The sequence below is a fragment of the Ranitomeya variabilis genome, chromosome 2 (assembly GCF_051348905.1).
Source record: "Ranitomeya variabilis isolate aRanVar5 chromosome 2, aRanVar5.hap1, whole genome shotgun sequence".
NCBI lineage: Eukaryota > Metazoa > Chordata > Amphibia > Anura > Dendrobatidae > Ranitomeya > Ranitomeya variabilis.
In genome coordinates this window covers 583,248,041-583,268,032 of record NC_135233.1, presented here as the reverse complement: position 1 = coordinate 583,268,032, position 19,992 = coordinate 583,248,041, and the positions used below count along the sequence as shown (strand labels likewise).

Below are 19,992 nucleotides of genomic sequence, written 5' to 3'. Positions count from 1 at the left end.
AAGCAGCTGTTATGGTGCCCAAAAACGCAGGAGGGGCATCTCTGCACCCTTTAGGCTGGCGCTACACGTCGACTTTGGTCGTAGCATAATTGTGCGGCCAAAAATCACTACTATGATGATGGGCGCGTGTGCCCGATACTTGAGTTTGCCTAGGGCGCTCGAGTGACATGTTCGAGGCTCCACGGCCGCATGTTTCACGGCTGATAGACACGTTGACGCATGCGTCCGGACCCCGTCTTGAGAGGGGGGGGGGGGGTTTGGATGCAAACCCTGACGTGAACCACTGAACGCCCCCTTAAAAAACATGTATGAGGCTGGGTATCCAAGAAGTATCATTTCTCATTGCGGAGATTGACATGCTAAGCATGCTGAGATGAGGAGACTTAGGGTATGTGCACACGTCAGGATTTCTTGCAGAAATTTTCCAGACAAAAACCGGACATTTCTGCCAGAAAACTGCATGTGTTTTTTTTTCGCGTTTTTTCATGCGTTTTTGACGCGTTTTTTGTGCGTTTTTTTCCAAATGCATAGAATTGCGGGAAAAACGCGGAAAATCCGCAAAATTAATGAACATGCTGCTTTTTTATCGCAATGTGTTTTTTTCACGAAAAAAAACGCACCATGTGCACAAAACATGCAGAATGCATTCTAAATGATTGGATGCATAATGTATGCGTTTTTAATGAGTTTTTATAGCGTTTTTATGGCGAAAAACCTGAACGTGTGCACACAGCCTTAAAGCCGCAATGCTCCTCTGGGAAATATGAGGCATTTGCAAGGCCACAGTGTGCCAACTGTATACAAAGTGCAACAGTCGCCCATTGCAACCAATAAGGTAGCTGCTTTCATTTTCTAAAGAGCTTCTGGGAAAAAGAAGCTGATTTCTGAATGGTTGATATGGACAAGCGCTTCCCTTTGCCAGCTGTACAGAATTACGGCGCTGTGTGTCTGCCTGTGTGCAGTGCGGGCAGCCAGTGCATCCATTCCTGCTTCATGATACAAGCGTCTCCACAGCAACGAGCAGAAACAGCACAGGAACTAGAGCAGCAGGGCGGGGGTTGCCGGGGGGAGAGATAGGAGGAAGCACCGGAAGTGCAGAGCGGGCCATGTGAGTGTTGTGTGTACACAGAGAGCACAGTGAGGCTGCAGCTGTCAGCCAGGCAGTGTCCGTGTCTCCAGATAACACATGTGCGGCTGCTGAGGCCAGAGGCGTGAGAGCACAGCAGCAGGCAGACAGTGTGCCAGGAGCTGACAGGCTGGAGCTGCGACCAGGAGCCTCGGAAGGCAAGTGCGCCTCTAGCCAGCTCCTACTACGGGTTATCCTAGACTGTATGTGCTCCTTCCTTCCAGGTCCTGACTGCAGCCCATACAGTGTAGCCGGCTCAGTACTGAAGATGCTGGACTGTATGGGCTCCTTCCTTCCAGGTCCTGACTGCAGCCCATACAGTGTAGCCGGCTCACTACTGAAGATGCTGGACTGTATGGGCTCCTTCCTTCCAGGTCCTGACTGCAGCCCATACAGTGTAGCCGGCTCACTACTGAAGATCCTAGACTGTATGGGCTCCTTCCAGGTCCTGACTGCAGCCCATACAGTGTAGCCGGCTCATTACTGAAGATGCTGGACTGTATGGGCTCCTTCCATCCAGGTCCTGACTGCAGCCCATACAGTGTAGCCGGCTCAGTACTGAAGATGCTGGACTGTATGGGCTCCTTCCTTCCAGGTCCTGACTGCAGCCCATACAGTGTAGCCGGCTCACTACTGAAGATTAAAGACTGTATGGGCTCCTTCCATCCAGGTCCTGACTGCAGCCCATACAGTGTAGCCGGCTCAGTACTGAAGATGCTGGACTGTATGGGCTCCTTCCTTCCAGGTCCTGACTGCAGCCCATACAGTGTAGCCGGCTCACTACTGAAGATGCTGGACTGTATGGGCTCCTTCCTTCCAGGTCCTGACTGCAGCCCATACAGTGTAGCCGGCTCAGTACTGAATATGCTAGAGTGTATGGGCTCCTTCCAGGTCCTGACTGCAGCCCATACAGTGTAGCCGGCTCACTACTGAAGATGCTGGACTGTATGGGCTCCTTCCTTCCAGGTCCTGACTGCAGCCCATACAGTGTAGCCGGCTCAGTACTGAATATGCTAGAGTGTATGGGCTCCTTCCAGGTCCTGACTGCAGCCCATACAGTGTAGCCGGCTCACTACTGAAGATGCTGGACTGTATGGGCTCCTTCCTTCCAGGTCCTGACTGCAGCCCATACAGTGTAGCCGGCTCAGTACTGAAGATGCTGGACTGTATGGGCTCCTTCTAGGTATATATTATTGAAGATAGCAGACTTTATAGGTTGCTGCCTGGCCGTGACTGCTGCCTATACATGACACTAGAATGTATGTGCTCCTTCATGGTATAAATTATTAAAGCCAGCAGAATATATGGGCTCCTGCCAGGTCCTGACTGCAGCCCATACAGTCTAGCCGACTCACTGGTGAAGACACTAGACTGTATGGGCTCCTTCCAGGTCCTGACTGCAGCCCATACAGTGTAGCTGGCTCACTACTGAAGATGCTAGACTGTATGGGCTCCTTCCAGGTATATATTCTTGAAGATAGCAGACTTTATGGGTTGCTGCCTGGCCCTGACTGCAGCCTATACATGACACTAGAATGTATGTGCTCCTTCAAGATATATTCTACTGGCTTTAATAATTTATATGGGCTCCTGCCAGGTCCTGACTGCAGCCCATACAGTCTAGCCAGCTCACTGGTGAAGACACTAGACTGTACAGGCTCCTTCCAGGTATATGTTACTGTAGGTATAGACTGTACGGGCTCCTGTCAGGTATATGTTACTGTAGGTATAGACTGTACAGGCCCGTCAGGTATATATTATTGTAGATACAGACTGTACAGGTTCCTTCCAGGTATATATAATTGTAGATACAGACTGTACGGGCTCCCGTCAGGTATATATTACTGTAGGTATAGACTGTACGGGCTCCTGTCAGGTGCATATTAGTGATGATATCAGAATGTATGGGTCTCTGTGAGGTGTATATTATAGTAGTGATGGTATCAGAATATATGGGCCCCTGTCAGGTATATTTTACTGATGATGTCAGAATGTATGGGCTCCTGTCAGGTATATATTAGTGATGATATCAGAATGTACGGGCCCCTGCCCGGTGTATATTAGTGATGATATCAGAATGTATGGGCCCCTGTCAGGTATACACTCACTGGCCACTTTATTAGGTACACCTGTCCAACTTCTTGTTAACACTTAATTTCTAATCAGCCAATCACATGGCGGCAACTCAGTGCATTTAGGCATGTAGACATGGTCAAGACAATCTCCTGCAGTTCAAACCGAGCATCAGTATGGGGAAGAAAGGTGATTTGAGTGCCTTTGAACGTGGCATGGTTGTTGGTGCCAGAAGGGCTGGTCTGAGTATTTCAGAAACTGCTGATCTACTGGGATTTTCACGCACAACCATCTCTAGGGTTTACAGAGAATGGTCCGAAAAAGAAAAAAAACCAGTGAGCGGCAGTTCTGTGGGCGGAAATGCCTTGTTGATGCCAGAGGTCAGAGGAGAATGGGCAGACTGGTTCGAGCTGATAGAAAGGCAACAGTGACTCAAATCGCCACCCGTTACAACCAAGGTAGGCCTAAGAGCATCTCTGAACGCACAGTGCGTCGAACTTTGAGGCAGATGGGCTACAGCAGCAGAAGACCACACCGGGTACCACTCCTTTCAGCTAAGAACAGGAAACTGAGGCTACAATTTGTACAAGCTCATCGAAATTGGACAGTAGAAGATTGGAAAAACGTTGCTTGGTCTGATGAGTCTCGATTTCTGCTGCGACATTCGGATGGTAGGGTCAGAATTTGGCGTAAACAACATGAAAGCATGGATCCATCCTGCCTTGTATGGAGCATCTTTGGGATGTGCAGCCGACAAATCTGCGGCAACTGTGTGATGCCATCATGTCAATATGGACCAAAATCTCTGAGGAATGCTTCCAGCACCTTGTTGAATCTATGCCACGAAGAATTGAGGCAGTTCTGAAGGCAAAAGGGGGTCCAACCCGTTACTAGCATGGTGTACCTAATAAAGTGGCCGGTGAGTGTATATTACTGATGATATAATAATAATAATAATAATTTTATTTATATAGCGCCAACATATTCCGCAGCGCTTTACAACTTATAGAGGGGACTTATACAGACAACAGACATTACAGCATAACAGAAATCACAGTTCAAAACAGATACCAGGAGGAATGAGGGCCCTGCTGCTCGCAAGCTTACAATCTATGAGGAAAAAGGGGAGACACAAGAGGTGGATGGTAACAATTGCTTTAGTTATTTGGACCAGCCATAGTGTAAGGCTCGGGTGTTCATGTAAAGCTGCATGAACCAGTTAACTGCCTAAGTATGTAACAGTACAGACACAGAGGCTATTAACTGCATAAAGTGTATGAGAACATGATGGAGGAACGTGATTATGTTGTTGTTTTTTATTAATAGGCCACACAGGGATAATTAGGTTAATGCGTTGAGGCGGTAGGCCAATCTGAACAAATGAGTTTTTAGTGCACGCTTAAAACTGTGGGGATTGGGGATTAATTGTATTAACCTAGGTAGTGCATTCCAAAGAATCGGCGCCGCACGTGTAAAGTCTTGGAGACGGGAGTGGGAGGTTCTGATTATTGAGGATGCTAACCTGAGGTCATTAGCAGAGCGGAGGGCACGGGTAGGTTGGTAGACTGAGACCAGAGAGGAGATGTAGGGTGGTGTTGAGCCATGGAGTGCTTTGTGGATGAGGGTAGTAGTTTTGTACTGGATTCTGGATTGGATGGGTAGCCAGTGTAATGACTGGCACAAGGTAGAGGCATCGGTGTAACGGTTGGCGAGGAATATGATCCTGGCAGCAGCATTCAGGACAGATTGGAGCGGGGAGAGTCTGGTAAAAGGTAGGCCAATTAGTAGAGAGTTACAATAGTCCAGACGAGAATGAATAAGTGAGACAGTAAGAGTTTTTGCAGAGTCGAAAGTAAGAAAAGGGCGAATTCTGGAAATGTTTTTGAGATGCAGATAAGAAGAGCGAGCCAGTGATCGGATGTGGGGGGTGAATGAAAGCTCGGAATCAAGGATGACTCCAAGGCAGCGGGCATGTTGCTTTGGAGTAATGGTGGAACCGCACACAGAGATGGCAATGTCGGGCAAAGGTAGGTTTGTAGAGGGAGAGAACACGAGGAGTTCAGTTTTTGACAGGTTCAGTTTCAGATAGAGGGAGGACATGATGTTAGAGACAGCGGTAAGACAATCACTGGTGTTTTCTAAAAAGGTCGGCGTGATAACAGGAGAAGAGGTATATAATTGGGTGTCGTCAGCATAGAGATGGTACTGGAAACCAAATCTACTGATTGTTTGTCCAATAGGGGCAGTATACAAAGAGAAGAGGAGGGGGCCTAGGACTGATCCTTGAGGAACCCCAACAGTAAGGGGAAGGTGAGAGGAGGAGGAACCAGCAAAACAAACAGTGAAGGATCGGCCAGAGAGATAGGAGGAGAACCAAGAGAGAACGGTGTCCTTGAGGCCGATGGAGCGGAGCATAGTGAGGAGGAGCTGATGATCCACAGTGTCGAATGCTGCGGAGAGATCCAAGAGAATTAGCATGGAATAGTGACCATTAGATTTAGCTGTTAGTAGGTCATTAGAGACTTTAGTGAGGGCAGTTTCAGTAGAGTGTAAAGAGCGGAAACCAGATTGAAGAGGGTCGAGAAGAGAATTATCTGAGAGATAGCGGGTAAGACGGGAGTGGACCAGGCGTTCCAGGAGTTTAGAGATGAAGGGAAGATTAGAGACAGGTCTATAATTAGCGGCACAATTTTGATCGAGGGAGGGCTTTTTAAGTAGTGGATGTATGATGGCATGCTTAAATGAGGAGGGAAAAATACCGGAAGTGAGGGAAAGGTTGAATATTTTTGTTAGGTGAGAGGTGACAGCCGGGGAAAGGGACTGGAGGAGATGCGACGGAATGGGGTCGCTGGTGCAAGTGGTCGGGCGAGAAGATGCAAGGAGCCTGCTTACTTCTTCTTCTGTAACTGGTTCAAAGTCAGAGAGTGAACTAGATGCAGTGGGGGAGGGAGGACAGTGCTTGGTATGAAGAGATTGGGAAATGATTTCCTGTCGAATGTGGTCAATTTTTTCTTTGAAGTAATTGGCCAGATCGTCAGCGTGGAGATCTGTGGTTGGGGCCTGCTCTCTTGGGTTGAGTAGGGACCGGAAAGTGTCAAAGAGACGTTTAGGGTTATTGGACAGCGAGGTGATGAGGGTGTTGAAATAGGTTTGTTTGGAGAGGTGAAGGGCAGAGTTGTATGTTTTTAACATGAACTTATAATGGATGAAATCTTCGGGCAGATTAGATTTTCTCCACAGACGTTCGGCGCACCTGGAGCACCGCTGCAAGAAACGTGTTTGCAGCGTGTGCCACGGTTGTCGCAGTCTGTGCCGAGTTGTTCTATGTATAGGAGGTGCAGCTTCTTCCAGGGCACTTTGCAGGGTTTCATTGTAATGCTTCAGAGCAGAATCAGGACAAGAGATGGAGGAGATTGGGGCCAATGAAGACTGCAAGTTCTTCATAAGTTTCTGGGTGTTAATGGCCTGTATGTTTCTATAAGTGTGGAAAGTGGGGGTGACCTGAGCGGGATGGCAGTTCTTGATAGAGAATGAAAGAAGGTTGTGGTCAGAGAGCGGGAGAGGGGAGTTTGTGAAATCATCCAGTGAGCAAAGCCGGGAGAAGACCAAATCAAGGGAGTTTCCATCATCATGTGTTGGAGAGTTAGTATGCTGCGAGAGGCCGAAAGAGGAGGTTAGAGATAAAAGGTGAGAAGCAGATGGGGAGAGGGGAGAAGCAATTGGGATATTGAAATCACCCATGATGAGGGTGGGGGTGTCATAAGAGAGAAAGTGTGGAAGCCAGGTGGCAAAATGATCCAGGAACTGGTGAGAGGGGCCGGGAGGACGATACACCACCGCCACTCGCATGGAGAAGGGGACGTAGAATCTGACAGCATGGACCTCAAAGGAAGGGAATACAAGTGAGGGTACTTGGGGGATAACTTGGAAGGTACATTTGGGTGAAAGGAGCAGACCAACGCCTCCACCTGCTCTGTTGTCTGATCTTGGGGTATGAGAAAAGTGTAGTCCACCAAATGAGAGAGCAGCAGCAGCGGTGGTGTCTGACTGCTGGATCCAGGTTTCAGTAAGAGCCAGGAGATTAAGAGAGTTAGAAAGGAAGAAGTCATGAATGAAGGAGAGTTTATTACACACAGAGCGAGAATTCCAAAGAGCACAATTGAAAGAGACAGAAGGCATGCATGGAATATTAATAAGGTTAGAGGGGTTTCTGGGTGTAGCAGTTGGGAGGTTTGACTGGCTATAACATGGGGGGCCGGGGTTCGGAGAGATGTCTCCAGCAACTAGGAGAAGGAGGATAGAAAGAGTGAGCAGATGGTTAAGTGATTTGTGAGAGCGTCTCTTGTGTTGGATGGTGGGACTGAATGGATCTGTACTGTTAAGCAATGTGAACAGAGCATGAGTGCTATACATAGGAGAGGCCAGGACAGAGGGGCCAATATGGATGGAGTGTAAAGAGTTGATGCAAGGGCGGTGATTGTGTGTGAAAGCAGCAGCCATGATATAGATTATACCAATACATATGGTGAGTATTTGCTGTGTGCCAACTGAATATGGAATAGATTTTGATTGTCTTACCTGTCTCCTGCCCTGTCTAACTGCCATGTTATAACTGCTGAATACTTAGAAAAAAAAGTACTTTGAAAAAAAAAATGTACACGAATAATAGTGCACGAATGCCCCCTGCATGAATGCTTCCCCAAGCTATATCTACATTTATAGGTGGCCAGCTCTTAGATCTCACTTTTTTTTTTTTTTTTTGGTCTTCCCCCCTCTCGTTACCAATCAATCTAACTCAATTGAGACAGCAGGGCACAATAAATGTAGTGATCAGATAAACAAATGTCCAGGTCTACATGGATCATAAACCCCTTTGAAAAACAGTTATGCGAACTCTTGGCATAAGGACAAGCAGAAGAGAATTAAATATCTAGAAACAAAAACAATTACATAACAAGCTGGCTAACAAATATAGATATAAGCAGGAATCAATGCCGAAGGTAGAAGGACTCTGATACCATTCAAGCTTGCTTGCTGTCAGGGAATGGAGCAATAGACATGCAGGATATTTCAGTTCAAAGAATGAATGATATGTTACCTGTATGAAGAGAGAAGAGATGCTTGTTATATTCTGCCATGTTATAACTGCTGAATACTTAGAAAAAAAAGTACTTTGAAAAAAAAAATGTACACGAATAATAGTGCACGAATGCCCCCTGCATGAATGCTTCCCCAAGCTATATCTACATTTATAGGTGGCCAGCTCTTAGATCTCACTTTTTTTTTGGTCTTCCCCCCTCTCGTTACCAATCAATCTAACTCAATTGAGACAGCAGGGCACAATAAATGTAGTGATCAGATAAACAAATGTCCAGGTCTACATGGATCATAAACCCCTTTGAAAAACAGTTATGCGAACTCTTGGCATAAGGACAAGCAGAAGAGAATTAAATATCTAGAAACAAAAACAATTACATAACAAGCTGGCTAACAAATATAGATATAAGCAGGAATCAATGCCGAAGGTAGAAGGACTCTGATACCATTCAAGCTTGCTTGCTGTCAGGGAATGGAGCAATAGACATGCAGGATATTTCAGTTCAAAGAATGAATGATATGTTACCTGTATGAAGAGAGAAGAGATGCTTGTTATATTCTGCCATGTTATAACTGCTGAATACTTAGAAAAAAAAGTACTTTGAAAAAAAAAATGTACACGAATAATAGTGCACGAATGCCCCCTGCATGAATGCTTCCCCAAGCTATATCTACATTTATAGGTGGCCAGCTCTTAGATCTCACTTTTTTTTTTTTTTTTTGGTCTTCCCCCCTCTCGTTACCAATCAATCTAACTCAATTGAGACAGCAGGGCACAATAAATGTAGTGATCAGATAAACAAATGTCCAGGTCTACATGGATCATAAACCCCTTTGAAAAACAGTTATGCGAACTCTTGGCATAAGGACAAGCAGAAGAGAATTAAATATCTAGAAACAAAAACAATTACATAACAAGCTGGCTAACAAATATAGATATAAGCAGGAATCAATGCCGAAGGTAGAAGGACTCTGATACCATTCAAGCTTGCTTGCTGTCAGGGAATGGAGCAATAGACATGCAGGATATTTCAGTTCAAAGAATGAATGATATGTTACCTGTATGAAGAGAGAAGAGATGCTTGTTATATTCTGCCATGTTATAACTGCTGAATACTTAGAAAAAAAAGTACTTTGAAAAAAAAAATGTACACGAATAATAGTGCACGAATGCCCCCTGCATGAATGCTTCCCCAAGCTATATCTACATTTATAGGTGGCCAGCTCTTAGATCTCACTTTTTTTTTTTTTTTTTGGTCTTCCCCCCTCTCGTTACCAATCAATCTAACTCAATTGAGACAGCAGGGCACAATAAATGTAGTGATCAGATAAACAAATGTCCAGGTCTACATGGATCATAAACCCCTTTGAAAAACAGTTATGCGAACTCTTGGCATAAGGACAAGCAGAAGAGAATTAAATATCTAGAAACAAAAACAATTACATAACAAGCTGGCTAACAAATATAGATATAAGCAGGAATCAATGCCGAAGGTAGAAGGACTCTGATACCATTCAAGCTTGCTTGCTGTCAGGGAATGGAGCAATAGACATGCAGGATATTTCAGTTCAAAGAATGAATGATATGTTACCTGTATGAAGAGAGAAGAGATGCTTGTTATATTCTGCCATGTTATAACTGCTGAATACTTAGAAAAAAAAGTACTTTGAAAAAAAAAATGTACACGAATAATAGTGCACGAATGCCCCCTGCATGAATGCTTCCCCAAGCTATATCTACATTTATAGGTGGCCAGCTCTTAGATCTCACTTTTTTTTTTTTTTTTTGGTCTTCCCCCCTCTCGTTACCAATCAATCTAACTCAATTGAGACAGCAGGGCACAATAAATGTAGTGATCAGATAAACAAATGTCCAGGTCTACATGGATCATAAACCCCTTTGAAAAACAGTTATGCGAACTCTTGGCATAAGGACAAGCAGAAGAGAATTAAATATCTAGAAACAAAAACAATTACATAACAAGCTGGCTAACAAATATAGATATAAGCAGGAATCAATGCCGAAGGTAGAAGGACTCTGATACCATTCAAGCTTGCTTGCTGTCAGGGAATGGAGCAATAGACATGCAGGATATTTCAGTTCAAAGAATGAATGATATGTTACCTGTATGAAGAGAGAAGAGATGCTTGTTATATTCTGCCATGTTATAACTGCTGAATACTTAGAAAAAAAAGTACTTTGAAAAAAAAAATGTACACGAATAATAGTGCACGAATGCCCCCTGCATGAATGCTTCCCCAAGCTATATCTACATTTATAGGTGGCCAGCTCTTAGATCTCACTTTTTTTTTTTTTTTTTGGTCTTCCCCCCTCTCGTTACCAATCAATCTAACTCAATTGAGACAGCAGGGCACAATAAATGTAGTGATCAGATAAACAAATGTCCAGGTCTACATGGATCATAAACCCCTTTGAAAAACAGTTATGCGAACTCTTGGCATAAGGACAAGCAGAAGAGAATTAAATATCTAGAAACAAAAACAATTACATAACAAGCTGGCTAACAAATATAGATATAAGCAGGAATCAATGCCGAAGGTAGAAGGACTCTGATACCATTCAAGCTTGCTTGCTGTCAGGGAATGGAGCAATAGACATGCAGGATATTTCAGTTCAAAGAATGAATGATATGTTACCTGTATGAAGAGAGAAGAGATGCTTGTTATATTCTGCCATGTTATAACTGCTGAATACTTAGAAAAAAAAGTACTTTGAAAAAAAAAATGTACACGAATAATAGTGCACGAATGCCCCCTGCATGAATGCTTCCCCAAGCTATATCTACATTTATAGGTGGCCAGCTCTTAGATCTCACTTTTTTTTTTTTTTTTTGGTCTTCCCCCCTCTCGTTACCAATCAATCTAACTCAATTGAGACAGCAGGGCACAATAAATGTAGTGATCAGATAAACAAATGTCCAGGTCTACATGGATCATAAACCCCTTTGAAAAACAGTTATGCGAACTCTTGGCATAAGGACAAGCAGAAGAGAATTAAATATCTAGAAACAAAAACAATTACATAACAAGCTGGCTAACAAATATAGATATAAGCAGGAATCAATGCCGAAGGTAGAAGGACTCTGATACCATTCAAGCTTGCTTGCTGTCAGGGAATGGAGCAATAGACATGCAGGATATTTCAGTTCAAAGAATGAATGATATGTTACCTGTATGAAGAGAGAAGAGATGCTTGTTATATTCTGCCATGTTATAACTGCTGAATACTTAGAAAAAAAAGTACTTTGAAAAAAAAAATGTACACGAATAATAGTGCACGAATGCCCCCTGCATGAATGCTTCCCCAAGCTATATCTACATTTATAGGTGGCCAGCTCTTAGATCTCACTTTTTTTTTTTTTTTTTGGTCTTCCCCCCTCTCGTTACCAATCAATCTAACTCAATTGAGACAGCAGGGCACAATAAATGTAGTGATCAGATAAACAAATGTCCAGGTCTACATGGATCATAAACCCCTTTGAAAAACAGTTATGCGAACTCTTGGCATAAGGACAAGCAGAAGAGAATTAAATATCTAGAAACAAAAACAATTACATAACAAGCTGGCTAACAAATATAGATATAAGCAGGAATCAATGCCGAAGGTAGAAGGACTCTGATACCATTCAAGCTTGCTTGCTGTCAGGGAATGGAGCAATAGACATGCAGGATATTTCAGTTCAAAGAATGAATGATATGTTACCTGTATGAAGAGAGAAGAGATGCTTGTTATATTCTGCCATGTTATAACTGCTGAATACTTAGAAAAAAAAGTACTTTGAAAAAAAAAATGTACACGAATAATAGTGCACGAATGCCCCCTGCATGAATGCTTCCCCAAGCTATATCTACATTTATAGGTGGCCAGCTCTTAGATCTCACTTTTTTTTTTTTTTTTTGGTCTTCCCCCCTCTCGTTACCAATCAATCTAACTCAATTGAGACAGCAGGGCACAATAAATGTAGTGATCAGATAAACAAATGTCCAGGTCTACATGGATCATAAACCCCTTTGAAAAACAGTTATGCGAACTCTTGGCATAAGGACAAGCAGAAGAGAATTAAATATCTAGAAACAAAAACAATTACATAACAAGCTGGCTAACAAATATAGATATAAGCAGGAATCAATGCCGAAGGTAGAAGGACTCTGATACCATTCAAGCTTGCTTGCTGTCAGGGAATGGAGCAATAGACATGCAGGATATTTCAGTTCAAAGAATGAATGATATGTTACCTGTATGAAGAGAGAAGAGATGCTTGTTATATTCTGCCATGTTATAACTGCTGAATACTTAGAAAAAAAAGTACTTTGAAAAAAAAAATGTACACGAATAATAGTGCACGAATGCCCCCTGCATGAATGCTTCCCCAAGCTATATCTACATTTATAGGTGGCCAGCTCTTAGATCTCACTTTTTTTTTTTTTTTTTGGTCTTCCCCCCTCTCGTTACCAATCAATCTAACTCAATTGAGACAGCAGGGCACAATAAATGTAGTGATCAGATAAACAAATGTCCAGGTCTACATGGATCATAAACCCCTTTGAAAAACAGTTATGCGAACTCTTGGCATAAGGACAAGCAGAAGAGAATTAAATATCTAGAAACAAAAACAATTACATAACAAGCTGGCTAACAAATATAGATATAAGCAGGAATCAATGCCGAAGGTAGAAGGACTCTGATACCATTCAAGCTTGCTTGCTGTCAGGGAATGGAGCAATAGACATGCAGGATATTTCAGTTCAAAGAATGAATGATATGTTACCTGTATGAAGAGAGAAGAGATGCTTGTTATATTCTGCCATGTTATAACTGCTGAATACTTAGAAAAAAAAGTACTTTGAAAAAAAAAATGTACACGAATAATAGTGCACGAATGCCCCCTGCATGAATGCTTCCCCAAGCTATATCTACATTTATAGGTGGCCAGCTCTTAGATCTCACTTTTTTTTTTTTTTTTTGGTCTTCCCCCCTCTCGTTACCAATCAATCTAACTCAATTGAGACAGCAGGGCACAATAAATGTAGTGATCAGATAAACAAATGTCCAGGTCTACATGGATCATAAACCCCTTTGAAAAACAGTTATGCGAACTCTTGGCATAAGGACAAGCAGAAGAGAATTAAATATCTAGAAACAAAAACAATTACATAACAAGCTGGCTAACAAATATAGATATAAGCAGGAATCAATGCCGAAGGTAGAAGGACTCTGATACCATTCAAGCTTGCTTGCTGTCAGGGAATGGAGCAATAGACATGCAGGATATTTCAGTTCAAAGAATGAATGATATGTTACCTGTATGAAGAGAGAAGAGATGCTTGTTATATTCTGCCATGTTATAACTGCTGAATACTTAGAAAAAAAAGTACTTTGAAAAAAAAAATGTACACGAATAATAGTGCACGAATGCCCCCTGCATGAATGCTTCCCCAAGCTATATCTACATTTATAGGTGGCCAGCTCTTAGATCTCACTTTTTTTTTTTTTTTTTGGTCTTCCCCCCTCTCGTTACCAATCAATCTAACTCAATTGAGACAGCAGGGCACAATAAATGTAGTGATCAGATAAACAAATGTCCAGGTCTACATGGATCATAAACCCCTTTGAAAAACAGTTATGCGAACTCTTGGCATAAGGACAAGCAGAAGAGAATTAAATATCTAGAAACAAAAACAATTACATAACAAGCTGGCTAACAAATATAGATATAAGCAGGAATCAATGCCGAAGGTAGAAGGACTCTGATACCATTCAAGCTTGCTTGCTGTCAGGGAATGGAGCAATAGACATGCAGGATATTTCAGTTCAAAGAATGAATGATATGTTACCTGTATGAAGAGAGAAGAGATGCTTGTTATATTCTGCCATGTTATAACTGCTGAATACTTAGAAAAAAAAGTACTTTGAAAAAAAAAATGTACACGAATAATAGTGCACGAATGCCCCCTGCATGAATGCTTCCCCAAGCTATATCTACATTTATAGGTGGCCAGCTCTTAGATCTCACTTTTTTTTTTTTTTTTTGGTCTTCCCCCCTCTCGTTACCAATCAATCTAACTCAATTGAGACAGCAGGGCACAATAAATGTAGTGATCAGATAAACAAATGTCCAGGTCTACATGGATCATAAACCCCTTTGAAAAACAGTTATGCGAACTCTTGGCATAAGGACAAGCAGAAGAGAATTAAATATCTAGAAACAAAAACAATTACATAACAAGCTGGCTAACAAATATAGATATAAGCAGGAATCAATGCCGAAGGTAGAAGGACTCTGATACCATTCAAGCTTGCTTGCTGTCAGGGAATGGAGCAATAGACATGCAGGATATTTCAGTTCAAAGAATGAATGATATGTTACCTGTATGAAGAGAGAAGAGATGCTTGTTATATTCTGCCATGTTATAACTGCTGAATACTTAGAAAAAAAAGTACTTTGAAAAAAAAAATGTACACGAATAATAGTGCACGAATGCCCCCTGCATGAATGCTTCCCCAAGCTATATCTACATTTATAGGTGGCCAGCTCTTAGATCTCACTTTTTTTTTGGTCTTCCCCCCTCTCGTTACCAATCAATCTAACTCAATTGAGACAGCAGGGCACAATAAATGTAGTGATCAGATAAACAAATGTCCAGGTCTACATGGATCATAAACCCCTTTGAAAAACAGTTATGCGAACTCTTGGCATAAGGACAAGCAGAAGAGAATTAAATATCTAGAAACAAAAACAATTACATAACAAGCTGGCTAACAAATATAGATATAAGCAGGAATCAATGCCGAAGGTAGAAGGACTCTGATACCATTCAAGCTTGCTTGCTGTCAGGGAATGGAGCAATAGACATGCAGGATATTTCAGTTCAAAGAATGAATGATATGTTACCTGTATGAAGAGAGAAGAGATGCTTGTTATATTCTGCCATGTTATAACTGCTGAATACTTAGAAAAAAAAGTACTTTGAAAAAAAAAATGTACACGAATAATAGTGCACGAATGCCCCCTGCATGAATGCTTCCCCAAGCTATATCTACATTTATAGGTGGCCAGCTCTTAGATCTCACTTTTTTTTTTTTTTTTTGGTCTTCCCCCCTCTCGTTACCAATCAATCTAACTCAATTGAGACAGCAGGGCACAATAAATGTAGTGATCAGATAAACAAATGTCCAGGTCTACATGGATCATAAACCCCTTTGAAAAACAGTTATGCGAACTCTTGGCATAAGGACAAGCAGAAGAGAATTAAATATCTAGAAACAAAAACAATTACATAACAAGCTGGCTAACAAATATAGATATAAGCAGGAATCAATGCCGAAGGTAGAAGGACTCTGATACCATTCAAGCTTGCTTGCTGTCAGGGAATGGAGCAATAGACATGCAGGATATTTCAGTTCAAAGAATGAATGATATGTTACCTGTATGAAGAGAGAAGAGATGCTTGTTATATTCTGCCATGTTATAACTGCTGAATACTTAGAAAAAAAAGTACTTTGAAAAAAAAAATGTACACGAATAATAGTGCACGAATGCCCCCTGCATGAATGCTTCCCCAAGCTATATCTACATTTATAGGTGGCCAGCTCTTAGATCTCACTTTTTTTTTTTTTTTTTGGTCTTCCCCCCTCTCGTTACCAATCAATCTAACTCAATTGAGACAGCAGGGCACAATAAATGTAGTGATCAGATAAACAAATGTCCAGGTCTACATGGATCATAAACCCCTTTGAAAAACAGTTATGCGAACTCTTGGCATAAGGACAAGCAGAAGAGAATTAAATATCTAGAAACAAAAACAATTACATAACAAGCTGGCTAACAAATATAGATATAAGCAGGAATCAATGCCGAAGGTAGAAGGACTCTGATACCATTCAAGCTTGCTTGCTGTCAGGGAATGGAGCAATAGACATGCAGGATATTTCAGTTCAAAGAATGAATGATATGTTACCTGTATGAAGAGAGAAGAGATGCTTGTTATATTCTGCCATGTTATAACTGCTGAATACTTAGAAAAAAAAGTACTTTGAAAAAAAAAATGTACACGAATAATAGTGCACGAATGCCCCCTGCATGAATGCTTCCCCAAGCTATATCTACATTTATAGGTGGCCAGCTCTTAGATCTCACTTTTTTTTTTTTTTTTTGGTCTTCCCCCCTCTCGTTACCAATCAATCTAACTCAATTGAGACAGCAGGGCACAATAAATGTAGTGATCAGATAAACAAATGTCCAGGTCTACATGGATCATAAACCCCTTTGAAAAACAGTTATGCGAACTCTTGGCATAAGGACAAGCAGAAGAGAATTAAATATCTAGAAACAAAAACAATTACATAACAAGCTGGCTAACAAATATAGATATAAGCAGGAATCAATGCCGAAGGTAGAAGGACTCTGATACCATTCAAGCTTGCTTGCTGTCAGGGAATGGAGCAATAGACATGCAGGATATTTCAGTTCAAAGAATGAATGATATGTTACCTGTATGAAGAGAGAAGAGATGCTTGTTATATTCTGCCATGTTATAACTGCTGAATACTTAGAAAAAAAAGTACTTTGAAAAAAAAAATGTACACGAATAATAGTGCACGAATGCCCCCTGCATGAATGCTTCCCCAAGCTATATCTACATTTATAGGTGGCCAGCTCTTAGATCTCACTTTTTTTTTTTTTTTTTGGTCTTCCCCCCTCTCGTTACCAATCAATCTAACTCAATTGAGACAGCAGGGCACAATAAATGTAGTGATCAGATAAACAAATGTCCAGGTCTACATGGATCATAAACCCCTTTGAAAAACAGTTATGCGAACTCTTGGCATAAGGACAAGCAGAAGAGAATTAAATATCTAGAAACAAAAACAATTACATAACAAGCTGGCTAACAAATATAGATATAAGCAGGAATCAATGCCGAAGGTAGAAGGACTCTGATACCATTCAAGCTTGCTTGCTGTCAGGGAATGGAGCAATAGACATGCAGGATATTTCAGTTCAAAGAATGAATGATATGTTACCTGTATGAAGAGAGAAGAGATGCTTGTTATATTCTGCCATGTTATAACTGCTGAATACTTAGAAAAAAAAGTACTTTGAAAAAAAAAATGTACACGAATAATAGTGCACGAATGCCCCCTGCATGAATGCTTCCCCAAGCTATATCTACATTTATAGGTGGCCAGCTCTTAGATCTCACTTTTTTTTTTTTTTTTTGGTCTTCCCCCCTCTCGTTACCAATCAATCTAACTCAATTGAGACAGCAGGGCACAATAAATGTAGTGATCAGATAAACAAATGTCCAGGTCTACATGGATCATAAACCCCTTTGAAAAACAGTTATGCGAACTCTTGGCATAAGGACAAGCAGAAGAGAATTAAATATCTAGAAACAAAAACAATTACATAACAAGCTGGCTAACAAATATAGATATAAGCAGGAATCAATGCCGAAGGTAGAAGGACTCTGATACCATTCAAGCTTGCTTGCTGTCAGGGAATGGAGCAATAGACATGCAGGATATTTCAGTTCAAAGAATGAATGATATGTTACCTGTATGAAGAGAGAAGAGATGCTTGTTATATTCTGCCATGTTATAACTGCTGAATACTTAGAAAAAAAAGTACTTTGAAAAAAAAAATGTACACGAATAATAGTGCACGAATGCCCCCTGCATGAATGCTTCCCCAAGCTATATCTACATTTATAGGTGGCCAGCTCTTAGATCTCACTTTTTTTTTTTTTTTTTGGTCTTCCCCCCTCTCGTTACCAATCAATCTAACTCAATTGAGACAGCAGGGCACAATAAATGTAGTGATCAGATAAACAAATGTCCAGGTCTACATGGATCATAAACCCCTTTGAAAAACAGTTATGCGAACTCTTGGCATAAGGACAAGCAGAAGAGAATTAAATATCTAGAAACAAAAACAATTACATAACAAGCTGGCTAACAAATATAGATATAAGCAGGAATCAATGCCGAAGGTAGAAGGACTCTGATACCATTCAAGCTTGCTTGCTGTCAGGGAATGGAGCAATAGACATGCAGGATATTTCAGTTCAAAGAATGAATGATATGTTACCTGTATGAAGAGAGAAGAGATGCTTGTTATATTCTGCCATGTTATAACTGCTGAATACTTAGAAAAAAAAGTACTTTGAAAAAAAAAATGTACACGAATAATAGTGCACGAATGCCCCCTGCATGAATGCTTCCCCAAGCTATATCTACATTTATAGGTGGCCAGCTCTTAGATCTCACTTTTTTTTTTTTTTTTTGGTCTTCCCCCCTCTCGTTACCAATCAATCTAACTCAATTGAGACAGCAGGGCACAATAAATGTAGTGATCAGATAAACAAATGTCCAGGTCTACATGGATCATAAACCCCTTTGAAAAACAGTTATGCGAACTCTTGGCATAAGGACAAGCAGAAGAGAATTAAATATCTAGAAACAAAAACAATTACATAACAAGCTGGCTAACAAATATAGATATAAGCAGGAATCAATGCCGAAGGTAGAAGGACTCTGATACCATTCAAGCTTGCTTGCTGTCAGGGAATGGAGCAATAGACATGCAGGATATTTCAGTTCAAAGAATGAATGATATGTTACCTGTATGAAGAGAGAAGAGATGCTTGTTATATTCTGCCATGTTATAACTGCTGAATACTTAGAAAAAAAAGTACTTTGAAAAAAAAAATGTACACGAATAATAGTGCACGAATGCCCCCTGCATGAATGCTTCCCCAAGCTATATCTACATTTATAGGTGGCCAGCTCTTAGATCTCACTTTTTTTTTTTTTTTTTGGTCTTCCCCCCTCTCGTTACCAATCAATCTAACTCAATTGAGACAGCAGGGCACAATAAATGTAGTGATCAGATAAACAAATGTCCAGGTCTACATGGATCATAAACCCCTTTGAAAAACAGTTATGCGAACTCTTGGCATAAGGACAAGCAGAAGAGAATTAAATATCTAGAAACAAAAACAATTACATAACAAGCTGGCTAACAAATATAGATATAAGCAGGAATCAATGCCGAAGGTAGAAGGACTCTGATACCATTCAAGCTTGCTTGCTGTCAGGGAATGGAGCAATAGACATGCAGGATATTTCAGTTCAAAGAATGAATGATATGTTACCTGTATGAAGAGAGAAGAGATGCTTGTTATATTCTGCCATGTTATAACTGCTGAATACTTAGAAAAAAAAGTACTTTGAAAAAAAAAATGTACACGAATAATAGTGCACGAATGCCCCCTGCATGAATGCTTCCCCAAGCTATATCTACATTTATAGGTGGCCAGCTCTTAGATCTCACTTTTTTTTTTTTTTTTTGGTCTTCCCCCCTCTCGTTACCAATCAATCTAACTCAATTGAGACAGCAGGGCACAATAAATGTAGTGATCAGATAAACAAATGTCCAGGTCTACATGGATCATAAACCCCTTTGAAAAACAGTTATGCGAACTCTTGGCATAAGGACAAGCAGAAGAGAATTAAATATCTAGAAACAAAAACAATTACATAACAAGCTGGCTAACAAATATAGATATAAGCAGGAATCAATGCCGAAGGTAGAAGGACTCTGATACCATTCAAGCTTGCTTGCTGTCAGGGAATGGAGCAATAGACATGCAGGATATTTCAGTTCAAAGAA

At 41.1% G+C, this 19,992-nt stretch overlaps 1 protein-coding gene across 12 annotated transcripts in view; it reads left to right on the top strand.

The window, feature by feature from the left end:
• WWOX (WW domain containing oxidoreductase) overlaps window positions 1–19,992 on the top strand; it is a 1,206,506-nt gene that overhangs the window by 141 nt on the left and 1,186,373 nt on the right. For 4 of the 12 annotated variants that reach the window (XR_013221654.1, XM_077288365.1, XM_077288369.1 and 1 more), the window contains exon 1: window positions 1,029–1,284. The exons of 4 other annotated variants lie outside the window; for them this stretch is intronic. The gene's annotated coding sequence lies outside the window, so the exon portion shown is untranslated. Of the gene's footprint in view, window positions 1–960; window positions 1,285–19,992 lie in introns of those variants that run through there. 4 more of the 12 variants (XR_013221655.1, XM_077288370.1, XM_077288368.1 and 1 more) reach the window with 2 other exon arrangements.